Source organism: Stenella coeruleoalba (assembly GCF_951394435.1).
Source record: "Stenella coeruleoalba genome assembly, chromosome: 17".
Lineage (NCBI taxonomy): Eukaryota > Metazoa > Chordata > Mammalia > Artiodactyla > Delphinidae > Stenella > Stenella coeruleoalba.
The window spans coordinates 20819666-20834371 of NC_137163.1; the positions used below are offsets into that span (position 1 = coordinate 20819666).

Here is a 14706-nt window from a genome sequence, read left to right on the forward strand (position 1 = left end):
ATAGAACATCTAGCGAAGATCGTTAGTGAAGGAGGCTACACTAAACAACACATTTTCATTGTAAATTACACAGCCTTATATTGGAAGTAAATGTCATCTAAGACTTTCATAACTAGAGAGGAGAAGTCAATGCTTGGCTCCAGGCTGTGTTAGGGACTAATGCAGCTGGTGATTTTAAGTTGAAGCTGGAGTTCATTTACCATTCCAAAAATCCTAGGGCCTCTAAGAATTATGCTCAATCTACTCTGCCTGTGCTCTATAAATGGAACAACAAAGCCTGGATGACAGCACATCCAGTAAACATGGTTTACTGGATGTTTTAAGCCCACTGTTGAGAACTACTGCTTAGAAAAAAAAGAAAGATTGCTTTCAAAATATTACTGCTCATTGACAATGCACCTGGTCACCCAAGAGCTCTGATGGAGATGAACAATGAGATTAATGTTGTTCTCATGTCTGCTAATATAACATCCATTCTGCAGCCCATAGATCTAGGAGTAATTTAGACTTTCAAGTCTTATTATTTAAGAGCTACATTTCATAAAGCTAACACTACCATAGATAGTGATTCCTCTGATGGATCTGAGAAAAGTAAATTGAAAACCTTCTGGAAAGGATTCACCACTCTAGATGCCATTAAGAACATTTGTGTTTTGTGGGAAGAGGTCAAAACATCAACATTAATAGGAATTTGGAAGAAGTTGATTCCAGCCTTTATGGATGACTTTGAGGGGTTCAAGACTTCAGTGGAGGAAATACCTGCAGATGTGGTAGAAATAGCAACCTTGTTTTTTTCCATTATGGAGATTCCTCAGAAAGCTAAAAATAGAATTACCATATGATCTAGAAATCTCACTCTTGGGCATATATCCAGACAAAACTCTAATTCAAAACGTTACATGCACCCCTATGTTCACAGCAGCACTATTCACAATAGCCAAGACATGGAAACAACCTAAATGTCCATCAACATATGAATGGACAAAGAAGAAGTGGTACATATATACAATGGAACACTATGTAGCCATAAAAAAGAACAAAATAATGCCATTTGCAGCAACATGGTTGCAACTAGAGATTATCGTACTAAGTGAAGTAAGTCAAAAAGAGAAAGACAAAAGTCATATGATATCAGTTATATGTGGAATCTAAAATACGGCACAGATCACCCTATCTACAAAACAGAAACAGACTCATGGACATAGAGAATAGACTTGTGGTTGCCCAGGGAGAGGGAGTTGGGGAAGGGAAGGAATGAGAGGTTGGGGTTAGCAGATGTAAGCTATTATATAGAGAATGGATAAACAACAAGGTCCTACTGTATAGCACAGAGAACGATAAAAAAAAAATTATGCTCCTACTCTGGCTGTACTCTGAAAATAGAATCAGAAAGCCTGGATGACAGCACATCTCTTTACAACATGGTTTACTGAATATTTTAAGCCCACTGCTGAGGCCTATTGCTCAGAAAACAAGAAAAAGATATCTTTCAAAATATTACTATTCTATCAAATTACCAATGGCATTTTTTACAGATTTGAACAAAAAATCTTAAAAATTTGTATGGAGACACAAAGGACCCCGAATAGCCAAAGCAATCTGGAGGGAAAAAAACAGAGCTGGAGGAATCAGACTCCCTGACTTCAGACTATACTACAAAGCTACAATAATCAAGACAATATGGTACTGGCACAAAAACAGAAATAGATCAATGGAACAGGATAAAAAGCCCAGAGATAAACCCACGCACCTATGATCAACTAATCTATGACAAAGGAGGCAAGGATATACAATGGAGAAAAGACAGTCTCTTCAATAAGTGATGCTGGGAAAACTGGACACCTACATGTAAAAGAATGAAATTGGAACACTCCCTAACACCATACACAAAAATAAACTCAAAATGGATTAGAGACCTAAATGTAAGACCGGACACTATAAAACTCTTAGAGGAAAACATAGGAAGAACACTCTTTGATATAAATCACAGTGAGATCTTTCTTGACCCGCCTCCTAGAGTAATGGAAATAAAAACAAAAATAAACAAGTGGGACCTAATGAAACTTAAAAGCTTTTGCACAGCAAAGGAAACTATAAACAAGACAAATAGACAACCCTCAGAATGGGAGAAAGTATTTGCAAACAAATCAATGGACAAAGGATTAATCTCCAAAATACATAAACAGCTCATGCAGCTCAATATTAAAAATACAAACAACCCAGTCCAAAAGTGGGCAGAAGATCTAAATAGACATTTCTCCAAAGAAGACATACAGATGGCCAAGAAGCACATGAAAAGCTGCTCAACATCACTAATTATTAGAGAAATGAAAATCAAAACTACAATGAGGTACCACCTCACACCAGTTAGAATGGGCATCATCAGAAAATCTACAAACAACAAATGCTGGCAGGCACAGAATAGAAAAACACTTGAGAAAAGATTATGCATATACTAGAGGAGAAGAGCCAGATATTTTAGATGGACATGAAGATAAGAAGAAACAAGTTGTACTTCAAGTTACAGTTTGTTGTTCTAAAAAAAAAACACCAAGGCTATCAAGTGGACTATCGAGACTATATTAGTTTCTATATAATATTGAAACAGCCTAGCATCTAAAGTCACGTGCACCAACACACACTGAGTTTAATGTATGTGGAAGTGAGGGGCAGAGCACCAACTTTCATTCATTCAACATTCATTCATTCATTCAAGAAGTATTTTGGAGTATTTATCTGTGTATTAATAGTGCCAGATGCTAGTGTGGACGTTTTTCTTGTTACTCTTGCCTTTTTTGCATTAGATTGTCCCCACTAACTGTTTATTTTCTTCCATCCTTTCAAATCCACATTCAATGAAGAACAAAGGAATTTCCAAAAACTAATAATCCTGGGAATTAATGTACATCCCTGAAACGACTCCATTAATAAAACAATAACAACAACATCTCTCTTTTAAATTAATGATTAGAGACAAGTTTTCATAGATACCTGGCTTCTTGGTTGAATTATGAATTTCTTTGACCACAGGTACACTCACATTGCTCAGGACAGTAAGTGCTAGGTGTGAACCAAGATGATGAAAAGTGAGTAGTACCTGGAGTGGATGCTTCTTGTTTGCAATTTTAGGGTAAAGATTACACAGATATCCACTTTTCAAAGAACTCCTTTTTTAATTACGGAAAAATCTTTAAAAAAAAAATCAGAATTAGAGGAAAGAAAGTGACTTCTGAGATGTGATTCTTTGAAGAAAGAAACTAATTACTAACTAAAAAAATACACTGGTAGAAATACTATGTCTAGAAATTGCAGAATTAGTAACTTAATGACACAAAGCTCTGTTACCCTATAGTGGGAAGAAGGACAGTGCGGGGAAGGGAGAAGTGTATTACAGATCTATAGACGTGCTCTTTACTCACTTGGATTTGACTTCTCCGTTCCTTGTTACTTTTCTACAAACAATATTTGCTGCTCCTGAGTATTTCTCGGGCACTTTCACTGCTCCATGACTTCACATGTGCAGTTCCTATGCATGGAATTTCCTTCTCACCCTGCCAGCAATTCTAGTGAGTCTTCCCCAAATTCCCTAGGCAGGAATAGAACCTCTCTCCATTGTGTGTTCCCACTGCTGTGTCTATAACTCCAACTCTTAGTGCTTTTTATGGTAGACTTTATTTCTTTGTTATCTCCTTTAGTCCCTGAGTTTCTGATGCAAACACCTTGTCTTATTTATGGGATCCAGCCCACTGTTCCATAAATGCTGTGGGAAGGATGGATGAATGTTAAGCTAAAGACTGACATGTACCCCATCTCCATGGGATTTGAGTGGATTTCAAATACCTAGTAGAGAAAATTGTACATTTATGATTCTAGGAATACAAACTTTAAAAAAAAATTCAAAGTCACCTATTTGCCTTGATTTCCGCTTTAATTATTATTATTATTACTACTACTATTACCTCCTATTGAGAAAATACTGAAAGAAAACATGCCAAGACACATTGAAGGAGTAACACATAATTTTGAGTACAATGATTGTGGGGTGTCAGTGAGCATTATTGATATTTTGCACAATGAGGTAATTAATGATTTTTCTTTCATTCAGTATGTTTTTCTTAATGACAATGCTTTCTTTTTCCATTCAGAAAATAATGAAATTTTACTTTAAAAGTCCATGTGTGATTAATAATAAAATGGCTATTTACACAAATATGTTGAGTTAAGAAGGAAAGATTCCTATGGGTTGTTTCTGTTGCAGTTTCATAAAAGAGAAGGGACTGGAAGGTATAATGGAAAAGTAAACATAAAAGTTCTGATATATGGAGGTGAATACACAACTTTTTGTAATACACAACTTTTAAACCATGGCATCAAACGAGGCTAGCTCGCTTTTGCCAGCAATAAGAAAGTTAACTGAGCAAAGTACAGAAAACAGTAGGAGCCTTGCTCGCTGCTTTCCAGTACCTGGGAGCCCCCTGCTGTCCACAAAAAGACACTACAACCTCTCCCCAGGCTAATAGGGCAGTGTTAGGCACCGAACATGCAACCTTGAAAACTTGCTTTTACCATTTCATACGCCAGATCATCATTATCATATGCTTTTATCATCCTTATTCTAAATCAACCAAGTCCTCTTTCTGGGTTTTCAATTTTTCTTAATGGTACCACCATGATCTTTTACCACCATCCAGGCTCAAACTCTCCCTCCTGCTGCTGCTTCTCTTCTTTTTCAGCAGTATCATTACCATGTATTGAAGTTTTGCTGTGTCAGGCTCTGTGCTAGACTCTTCACATGCATTACCTATCATTTAATCTCACAATAACCCTTATGAGGCAGGCAATTATGTTCCTTTTAGTGAAACGTAATTTAACAAAAAAACGAAAATTTTCCTTTTAGTGAAAGGAAAACTGAGGCTTAGGATGGTAAAGTAATTTGCCTTAAGTTTTTGAATGCTTAAACTGTTTTACTAGAAAAATGCATTAGTAAATGCATGCTGGTTGAATATAGATTGAACAATTATTCACTTCGTTAAATTTTAACCTAACATCTTTTAAAAGATAATTTCCAACAAAGGACTAGCACACACACTTGAGGAGCATTTTGATTTGATTTTTTTTTATTTCTATAGAATACACATTTCAATACACTTGGGTATGCTGAGCTAATTCTCCTTCCTCAATCCCCAAATGACCTTCCCATTCCCATCACGCATACCAGCATGGCTCCAGATTTCTCACACCTAGCCAGGAAGAAGGGATGGGGGATAGGAAAGAAGGGAACAAGTGATGGACAAAGACGGTCTGAGCCTCTCATGTAGCAGACCTCACATAACTTTCCGTGCAGCTGATACAGGTTTGTTTTCGAGGCAGAAACCAACCTGAGAACACCTCACTGATTCTAAGGTTGCTCAAATGTATTATAATGAAATTGCTAGTATTGAGTCTAGCTCTTCCATCTGTGGTTGTCTATTTTAAAGCACCTTTGGTGAAAATTGTATACCTAACTTTTGTTTTCTTATAGACTGACTCCAAAGAAAGAAGACTTGGATGAAGAGAATATTGGACAAGGACCTAGTATACATGTGAAAGCTGTATTTGTTTGATGTTTATTATTGAGAAATACCTTCTTGGTGAGTGTGTTGTTGGAATGGGGACTGGAAAGTAGAACTGAATGTTCCATAAGTTGGAACTTGAAGCTTAGAGTCAAATATCATATGGTCATTTTTTATCAGAAAAATACATGAAAAACAGTGTGAGCTTTGGGTGATGTTTACTGCTCAGTAGTGATACCTATTCATCATTAAAACCCCATCTACTTCCAGAAAGAGGCAGCTTATGAAGTTGGTGAGTTTCCACCAATAGCACTGTGAGAAATCTCTGATGGTAGGTCACTGGGTTCTAGGAAAATACAAGGAGGGAGGAAAACGAATGCAAACTGAATGAGGGTCGGGAACTTAGAAGAATAGTGAAGAAACGTCAAGGCCAGAAGAGTAGGCAGAGGCCAGTCATGAAGGCTCTTCTCTACCAAACCAGGAGAGTAACATAAATAAGCAGTATGCAGAAAATGCTTTAATTAATAATCAGAAACCAACTGTGTTGGCCACTTTATTTATTTATTTTTTACTGAAGTATAGTTGATTTACAATGTTGTGTTAGTTTCTGGTGTACAGCAGAGTGATTCAGTTATACATATATATATTCATTTTCATATTATTTCCCATTATGGTTTATTCCAAGATGTTCAATATAGTTCCCTGTGCTGTACAATAGGACCTTGTTGTTTATCCATTCTATGTATAATGGATCTTGTTTGGATTTTGATTTTGCTACTTTGAATAAGCCTCAAACCGGCAAGTAGCAAGATAAAAGTATCTCCCAGTGGTCAGAAATGTCTTACTTTCCTAAACGTCCATATTGTGTCTTGATCATGCACGATCAGAAACCTGAGTTTCCACAGGCTCGGGGACTCCCCATCTTCAAAGATACTAAAGCTGTTTTTATCTGCTCTGCCTGTTAATGTACTTCACCAAGGAGAGGGAAATTGGCTGATATATTTTCAAAAGATCTTCAACAAGGATTTTTGAGTTTTCTAGTTAATTCTAAGTAAGCAAAAAATGTTTCAAGGTATCTGGCTACCTTATTTTTCTAGAAGGAGTTTCATCAAGGTTTTATTTCAGTGATTCAAGGCTTTAAGCTGAAGCAGTAAATATTCATCTAAGCTAGAATAATGGGGAAGATTCTTCAGTACAGGTTTCAGTGATCAAATAATTAGGAAGAAAATGTTATTAAAAAAGAAGTCAAGGTACAGCATGGTGAATATAGTAATAATATTGTGTATTTGAAAGTTCCTAAGAGAGTAGATCTTTTTTTAATTGAAGTACAGTTGACGTACAATAGTATATTAGTTTCAGGTGTACAACATAGTGATTCAACATTTTTATAGATTATACTTCATTTAAAGTTACTACAAAATCATGTCTATATTTTCCGGTGCTGTATAATATATCTTGGTTGCTTGTTTATTTTATGCGTAGTAGTTTGCATCCTAGTCCCCTACCCCAGGGGTCCCCAACCCCTAGGCCATGGACCAATAGCGGTCTGCAGCCTGTTAGGGACTGGGCCGCACAGCAGGAGGTGAGCGGTGAGTGAGTGAAGCGTCATCTGCCGCTCCCCACCGCTCGCATTCCCGCCTGAACCATCCTCCCACCCTGGCCTGTGGAAAAATTGTCTACCACGAAACTGGTCCCTGGTGCCAAAACGGTTGGGGACCACTGCCCTACCCCTCTCTTGTCCCTCTCCTCTCCCCTCTCCCCACTAATAAGTACTAGTTTGTTCTCTGTATCTGTGAGTCTGTTTCTGTTTTGTTACATTCATTCATTTGTTTTATTTATTTATTTTTTTTTAAAGAAGATGTTGGGGGTAGGAGTTTATTAATTTATTTATTTTTGCTGTGTTGGGTCTTCGTTTCTGTGCGAGGGCGTTCTCTAGTTGTGGCAAGCAGGGGCCGCTCTTCATCGCGGTGCGCGGGCTTCTCATTATCGCGGCCTCTCTTGTTGCGGAGCACAGGCTCCAGACGCGCAGGCTCAGCGGCCATGGCTCACAGGCCTAGTTGCTCCGCGGCATGTGGGATCTTCCCAGACCAGGGATCGAACCCGTGTCCCCTGCATTGGCAGGCAGATTCTCAACAACTGCGCCACCAGGGAAGCCCCCTGTTTTATTTTTTTTAATTCCACATGTAAGTGATGACATAGACTATTTATATTTCTTTGTCTGGCTTGTATCAGTAGCATAATATCCTCTAGGTCCATCCATGTTGTTGAAAATGGCAGAATTTCATTCTTTCTTATGACTGAATAATATTGCATTGTGTGCACGCGTGTGTGTGTATATACATATATACACACATATACATATACAGAAGTTCTCATCACAAGAAAAAAACTGTAACTAGACTTACTGTGGTGATCATTTTGCAATATATACAGACATCAAATCATTTCGTACATCCGAAATGAATACAATGTTATATGTTAATTATACCTCAATTAAAAAAAAAGAAACGTTTTTAAAAGTGCAATTTTGCCCCCAGTGGACATTTTGCAATGTCATTTTTGATTGGCACAACTGGGAGAAATGAAGTACTACTGGCATCTAGTGAGTTAGAAGCTGGGGTGCTGCTAAACATCCTACAAAGCACAAGACAATCTCCCACAGCAAAGAATTCTACAGCCCAAAATATTAAAGTGCTGCCATTGAGAAATCCAAGAATGTGTCAGGATTTTTTTTTTTGAAGCAAGCCATTCTTAGTCAACATTTAAATAATTTTTTATTATTGTAAGTAACACTGGAATGAAAATCATGGTAGTTCCTATTTGCTGAGGCTGTTCTGTGGTCTGCATGATAATTTATGTTAAGTTGCATCAATATAAGCATTTTGGGGTGTGTGTGCGTGTGTGCATCTGTGTGTAGGCTTGTACATGAAGGCCTAATGCAGGTTATCCCTAATCCACATCCTAGGGACAGTTAAATAGCACTTGAAATGTCCTAAAACAGATCAGCATTTTTAGAGTAGATTATCTGGTACTTAAGGTAGTCTTATTGAGATCTACACCAGAGAGTGTGTTAATTAGCATTAGTGACATTAAAAATTTTTTTCATTGGTCTAATGAGTGATGTTTCCCATAAGTGACTGATAAGGAGTAAGTTAGAAGACGCACTGCTCTTGGATGCCAGAAGTGTAGGAATAGGACACAGCCAGGAATCCAATGCCATCAGTAAAGTATTTCAGGTCAAGGTTCCCTTTGGTCACTAGTCCCTCCATCCATGACAGACCTTGAAGCCTGTTGGACTCTACACTCACAGTCCTGCCTGCTTGCCGTTGTCACGTTAGCCTTTCAGGCAAGTGCTGGTGACCATACATAAAACGAAGAGCTGGCCTCTCCGAGAAGATTGTAGATGGAATGTGTTCAAACTGGTTGTGGGGAAATATAACTGATATTCAAACCATGATTTCCCTGATATTGTTGCTTGGCACAAAATTACTTTGAAACACACACACACACACACACACACACACACACACACACACACACACACACAAAGGTGGAGCCCAAAAGACTGCTCTTTGTGAAAAAACTGGGCATAGGCAAGGTCATCAGACAGATTTTGCGTTGATCTAGACTCTGCCTCCCTAGATTCACATCTTGGGGCAAGCTGCTGCTCTGAGCCTCAGTTTCCCTCGTAAAATGAGGACTATATCACCAATCTCAGTAAGTACATTAACTGCGTAGCAGAATAGCTGGCACACTGTGAGCATGCTACAGATGTTTGTATTATTTGCATGTCTTTATACCCAACTCTACTTCATTACTTAGGACAAATTTCTAGAAATGCAATTTCTGGTCAGTATATCACCTTTGAATGTCACATGATCACAAATGTTTTCTCAATAAAGCCCTCATTGCTTCAGCGATTTAATGATTTTTTCTTTTTTTTTTCCTTCATTTTGTTCTTTTAGGGGAAGAAAAGGCCAGTCTTTGGTTTGTTCTTCTCTTTTGATGGGAGTCAACTCTTCTATTCGACTTCAAGAATGTATTTTGGGAGCCTGGTATTTCCAGTTGCCTGTCACCCTCCCAGTATTCAAGTACAACCACTCCCACCTGGTGCCCTTCCACCAGCTTCCTAGGATAATTCTAGAAAAGTCTCACACCAAGCCTTGCCCATAGCAGCATTAGAGTTCCTGGGACTAAGAGAAGCGGATCCTCAGAAACGAAAGATTATTTGCCTTTTATAACTAGAAAGACAAGACGCATTATACAGTTCTTGAAAGTCACGAAGCTAGTAATGAAAATGTTAAGGTGTGTAAGCTTATAGTAATGTGTCAATGTAGGTTGATCCATTGTAACAGATGTACTCCTCTAGTAGGGGACAGTGATAGTGCAGAAGGCTGTGTGTATGTGGGGGGGGGGGGTAAAGCGTATATGGCACGTCTCTGTACCTTCTGCTCCATTTGCTGTGAACCTGAAACTTCTCTAAGAGCTAACATCTATTTTTTATAAAAGTGAGCAATACTACCTCCATCACAGGCTTTGGGAAAAATTGAATGTGATTAATTAAATGTGGGCAAAACACTTAGCATAATGCCAAGCATGTAACTGCTCAAGCAATGTTTATCACTGTTGTAAGAGAAAACATAAACGATGGCAGGAATTGCTTTAATCTCTACATCTATGTCCCCATAATAATAATGAAATAATCTATATACTTGTTTTTTTTTAAAAAAAAAAAAGAAGGGGAAGGAGAAGGCACCATGTGGAGTACTTGGTACTAGAACTCACACACCCTGCCTTTCAATGCCTCAATCCTGTAACTAGTTCTTCATTCAGTAGACATTTGTGGCCTCCCTACAATGTCCAAGGCACCCTGCCCGGTACTTGGGAATACAAAGATGAGTGAGACCTAACCAGCCCACAAGGCAAACGCGTATGGGTAATCACGAGTCACAGGGAGGGGCTTCTATATTAGGTCAACTACATGTTTAGAGACTAATCATTTTAAAATATCAAGGGGGAAAAGATCTGATTCAAGTAACTTAGTAAGAAAGGGGGAGAAAGCTCTGATACTTTACTAAGGGATATAAAAGAAGACAAATGCATGGCCATCAGCACTCCCTAATTTAATCCATAAAGTCGATGTAATCCAATTAAAATATGCCCAGTGGATTGGGGTATTTTTAACTAAACCAGTTTTCGAGTTCAAATGGAATCATAAACCTGTGAAATGTCTAGAAAAAATTAAAACAAGCATTGAGATAAGTTTAGCTTTTATTAAATATACAACTGTATTCCATTAAAAAAAAAAGGCTGAAGCCACATGGTTGTAGCCATGTGGGTTTATGCACTGTCTTGATTATCTTGATTAATCTTTAAAGCAGGCTTCCTAGTTTGTTTTCTCTTTTTACCCTAGGGGCATTGCAACATAGTATGATTTGGAATGGATGGAAAATATGCCTCTCCGACTTCCCTGGTGGCTCAGCGGATAAGAATCTGTCTGCAAATGCAGGGGACATGGGTTCGAGCCCTGGTTAGGGAAGATCCCACATGCCGCGGAGCAACTAAGCCCGTATGCCACAACTACTGAGCCTGCGCTCTAGAGCCTGTGAGCCACGACTACTGAGCCCGCGTGCCGCACCTACTGAAGCCTGCTCACCTAGAGCCCGTGCTCCACAACAAGAGAAGCCATCGCAATGAGAAGCCCGCGCACCGCAACGAAGAGTAGCCCCTGCTCGCCACAACTAGAGAAAGCCCGCGTGCAACAACAAAGACCCAACGCAGCCAAAAGTAAATAAAATTAAATCTTTAAAAAAAAAAAAGAAAAATATGCCTCTCTCTTCCCCCTTCCCACTCCTCCCCCTCCCCCTGCCTCTAATGTAGAAGTATTATTTTGAACTTGGGCACGTTATCCAGAAGATCAGCTTGAGGATCTGGACTCTGACCATCAATAAATGTTCCCCAGTTTGAAGACTGTTAACTTAGATGAAAGAGAGGCTGCTGTGCCAAGCAAAGGGATTTTCAATTTATCCCATTTACAAAGGTTTCTGAAACCCCACACTATTGACATTTTGGAAATTGGGGGAAATTCTCTGTCGTTTGGGGAGGTCATCCTCTGCACTGCAGTAAAGAATGTTCAGCAGCATCCCTAGACTTGAACCACTAGATGTCAGTAGCAGCACTCCACCCCCTCCAGTTGCAACAACCAGAATGCCTCCAGATATTACCAGATTTCCCCTGGGGGACAGGATCGACCCTAGTTGAGCACCACTGCCCTAGACAAAAGGTAAGTCATTGATAGGGCTTGAAGCAATAAGACACAACCAAAATTGCAAGATTATCTTTATTGCTTTTAGAAGTAATTGCAATGTTAATATGGGGTGAGGCCTAATAAACTTTTTATAGACCTGATGAAAAAGGAGGAATCTTTGGGGACATTTGCCTGTCCAATATCAAAACACACTCTAAAGCTTTGTTATTTAAACTGTGGTACTTGTGTAGGAATTGATAAAGAGACCTAAGAAATGGAGCAAACAGTCCAGAAATAGACTAATGTTAGAAAGAAGAGTGAAATAAGCACTCTCACACAATATGATGGTGTCATCATGGTGTAAATTAGTACAATCCTTGGAAAGCTATTTGTTTATATGTATCAAGTTGAGAAAAATTTTTATATCTTTTGGGACTGTATACACTTGTCAGAATACTGTGAACTTGTTAAGAATTATCTTTATCAAGAGTGTGTTATAACATGCAAGCATGCTTATGTTATACTAAGTGAATAAAAATATAGATGACAATATGCATATATACATATATATTGAATACAGAATACAATATACATTTTGAATGTATATTCAATATAGGCACAATTAAGTTAAAAAACAATAAAAGTTTAAGAGGGTGTGGAATAACAGTGCTTTTCTCTAAGTAGTAAACATTTCACAGGCTACTTTTCTGCTTTTGATTTCTCTTTATTTTAAATGTTTTTCTATAATCAAATAACTTCCCCTTAGAAAATTTTGCAAAATATTTGAAATAAATTATAATTTAAAATTGAATGAAAAAAATTAAATAAAAATAGCCCAGTGTAATTTTTTTGCTTTCATTGAATGTATCTTTTGACAATTTACTATTACTACCTTAGCCTGCTTGGAGAGACATTAGTTTTCTGTTGGAAAAACCCCATGTTTACTGACAATTGAAAATTGAAAAAATATATAGCACACAGTTTACTTCAGCCTGATTATGAGTCAGTGTTTTGAGGATGCTGGTGATGTGCATTAATTTTAGACTGAATTTGTCTTCTTTTCCCTCACATGGCATCCTATCCTAGGAGGAGCGCCCTGATGGTTTAGTTCATCTTCCATTGTCATTCTTGACAGTATTCATCATGAAGTGGAGACATACTGCTGCAGCTCAGGGTAAGAAAAAGTCTAAATTGAAATTTGCTCGTTTTGAAGTTAAGTCTAGTAATAGTTATGAGTTTAAGACTTTCTTTATCTGGATCTCAACTCTATTCATCCACCTTGCTAGTTGTAGAATGCAATTCCTCTTCTTTATTTGACATTCACATTTTTTTTCAACCCATGTAATTTATTTTTATGCTTGGCATCTTGGTTAGATTAATTTTATTTCATTTACTCTCAGATGTGTTAATGCTTACACATAACTTTATTATTTCCTGCCTTGACATAGTACAATTTATACTTAATGAAATATCCTACCTAGGCTAAATGATATTCATAGAGAATTATAATAAAAGTATCAGAGAAATGAAATATATCAAGAGTTATTTTTAGCAAGTGAATCAAGATAAATTTTAGTCATGAAAAGCATTATTTTATATATCCACCTCATCCTTAATAATACTGTCTGATTCCTATTACCATTCAACATGTCACTACAGTGTCTCTTAATTAATATAACAAATTATTTCTACTGGGATTCATAATCTCAAGTAGTTATTAGAAAGACAAAATTTGATTCCATAGTCCAAGAACCATAAATATCTACTGAAAGGTGCTTAGTAATTAAAATAACTCCTGGAAGAATATCTTTGGCTTTTAGCTTTTCTATTTAAGTAGAAATGTTCCCATTCTGGTTTAAAATATAAAATAGAGCCTTTTATCATGCTGGCAGTGGAAGAAAGACTCACAATTAATACGTTTATGTATCATTTTTAGAGAGAGATGCTGTACAAAAGGAAATTTATTTGATCCTCAAACTGATTCCATAAAATACGAGCCACATTTTTGCTGTCTGACTTGATAAACCAAGAGTCACCTGTTAATTTGCAATAAGAAATACAACTATCAAGCCAATTAGAATGTTCCTATCAGTTCATCTGTCATTTTCCAAGAAGAAAAAAGTCTAACCGGGAAAGCAAACTATCAGATCTTTTCTACCCCACGCGGCAGCCTTGTAGTGAGGTTTTAAGAGTCCAGTAAATGACACTACTTGCTTCCAACTCTTGAGCTTGGCAGCCACTAAGAGATGGGATTACTGACAAAAACTTTATTGGAGGACAAGGCTTGGAAGTGCAGCCACGATGATCTTTCTTAAACTGCACTTTTCAGTGCTCACAAGCACCCTATAAGGTAGTCACTATTACTCCCCTCCTTTTATAGATGAGGAAACTGAAGCAGAGAGAAGTCAGGAAATCTGCTCATGTTCAAAGATGTACCAGTTGGTGGGCTGTAAATGTGAAGCCAGGCATTTTGACTCTAGAACCTACATTTAAAACTACTGTCTGCCTCACTTCACAATCTTTTGTGACGGGGATTCCAATGGCTTGAGAACAGAGGCACAAGCATTAAGTTCTTCCATTGGGCCACAGAGTCTCAGACATTTTGACAGTTGACATTTCCTCTGAGAGAGTCACTTTCATTCAGTGGTAACAACTCAAGCCAGAAATTACGAGAGCCATGAGGTCTAAACTGACCACATTACGACCATAGCCATCTGTGACTCTGGCTACATGTTTGTACAGGTTCCTTTCCCTTAATCTGGACTGAACCCTCCCCCCTTGTGTACCTCACAGCTCTCAACCCTTCAAGACTCAGTTTAAGAGGATCCAATTGCCTATTTTTGAAAGCATGCTCTGATCCTCTTGGGAGATGAAATGTGTCACACCATCCACTTGACTCCATAGAAC

General features: G+C 37.9%; 1 protein-coding gene across 4 annotated transcripts in view; it reads left to right on the plus strand.

Moving 5' to 3' along the window:
• RAD21 (RAD21 cohesin complex component) overlaps nucleotides 1–14706 on the plus strand; it is a 146211-nt gene that overhangs the window by 80074 nt on the left and 51431 nt on the right. For 3 of the 4 annotated variants that reach the window (XM_079902305.1, XM_079902309.1, XM_079902304.1), the window contains exons 4-7: nucleotides 5522–5630; nucleotides 9518–9857; nucleotides 10966–11835; nucleotides 12886–12973. The gene's annotated coding sequence lies outside the window, so the exon portion shown is untranslated. The remainder of the gene's footprint in view (nucleotides 1–5521; nucleotides 5631–9517; nucleotides 9858–10965; nucleotides 11836–12885; nucleotides 12974–14706) is intronic. The other variant, XM_079902306.1, reaches the window with a different exon arrangement.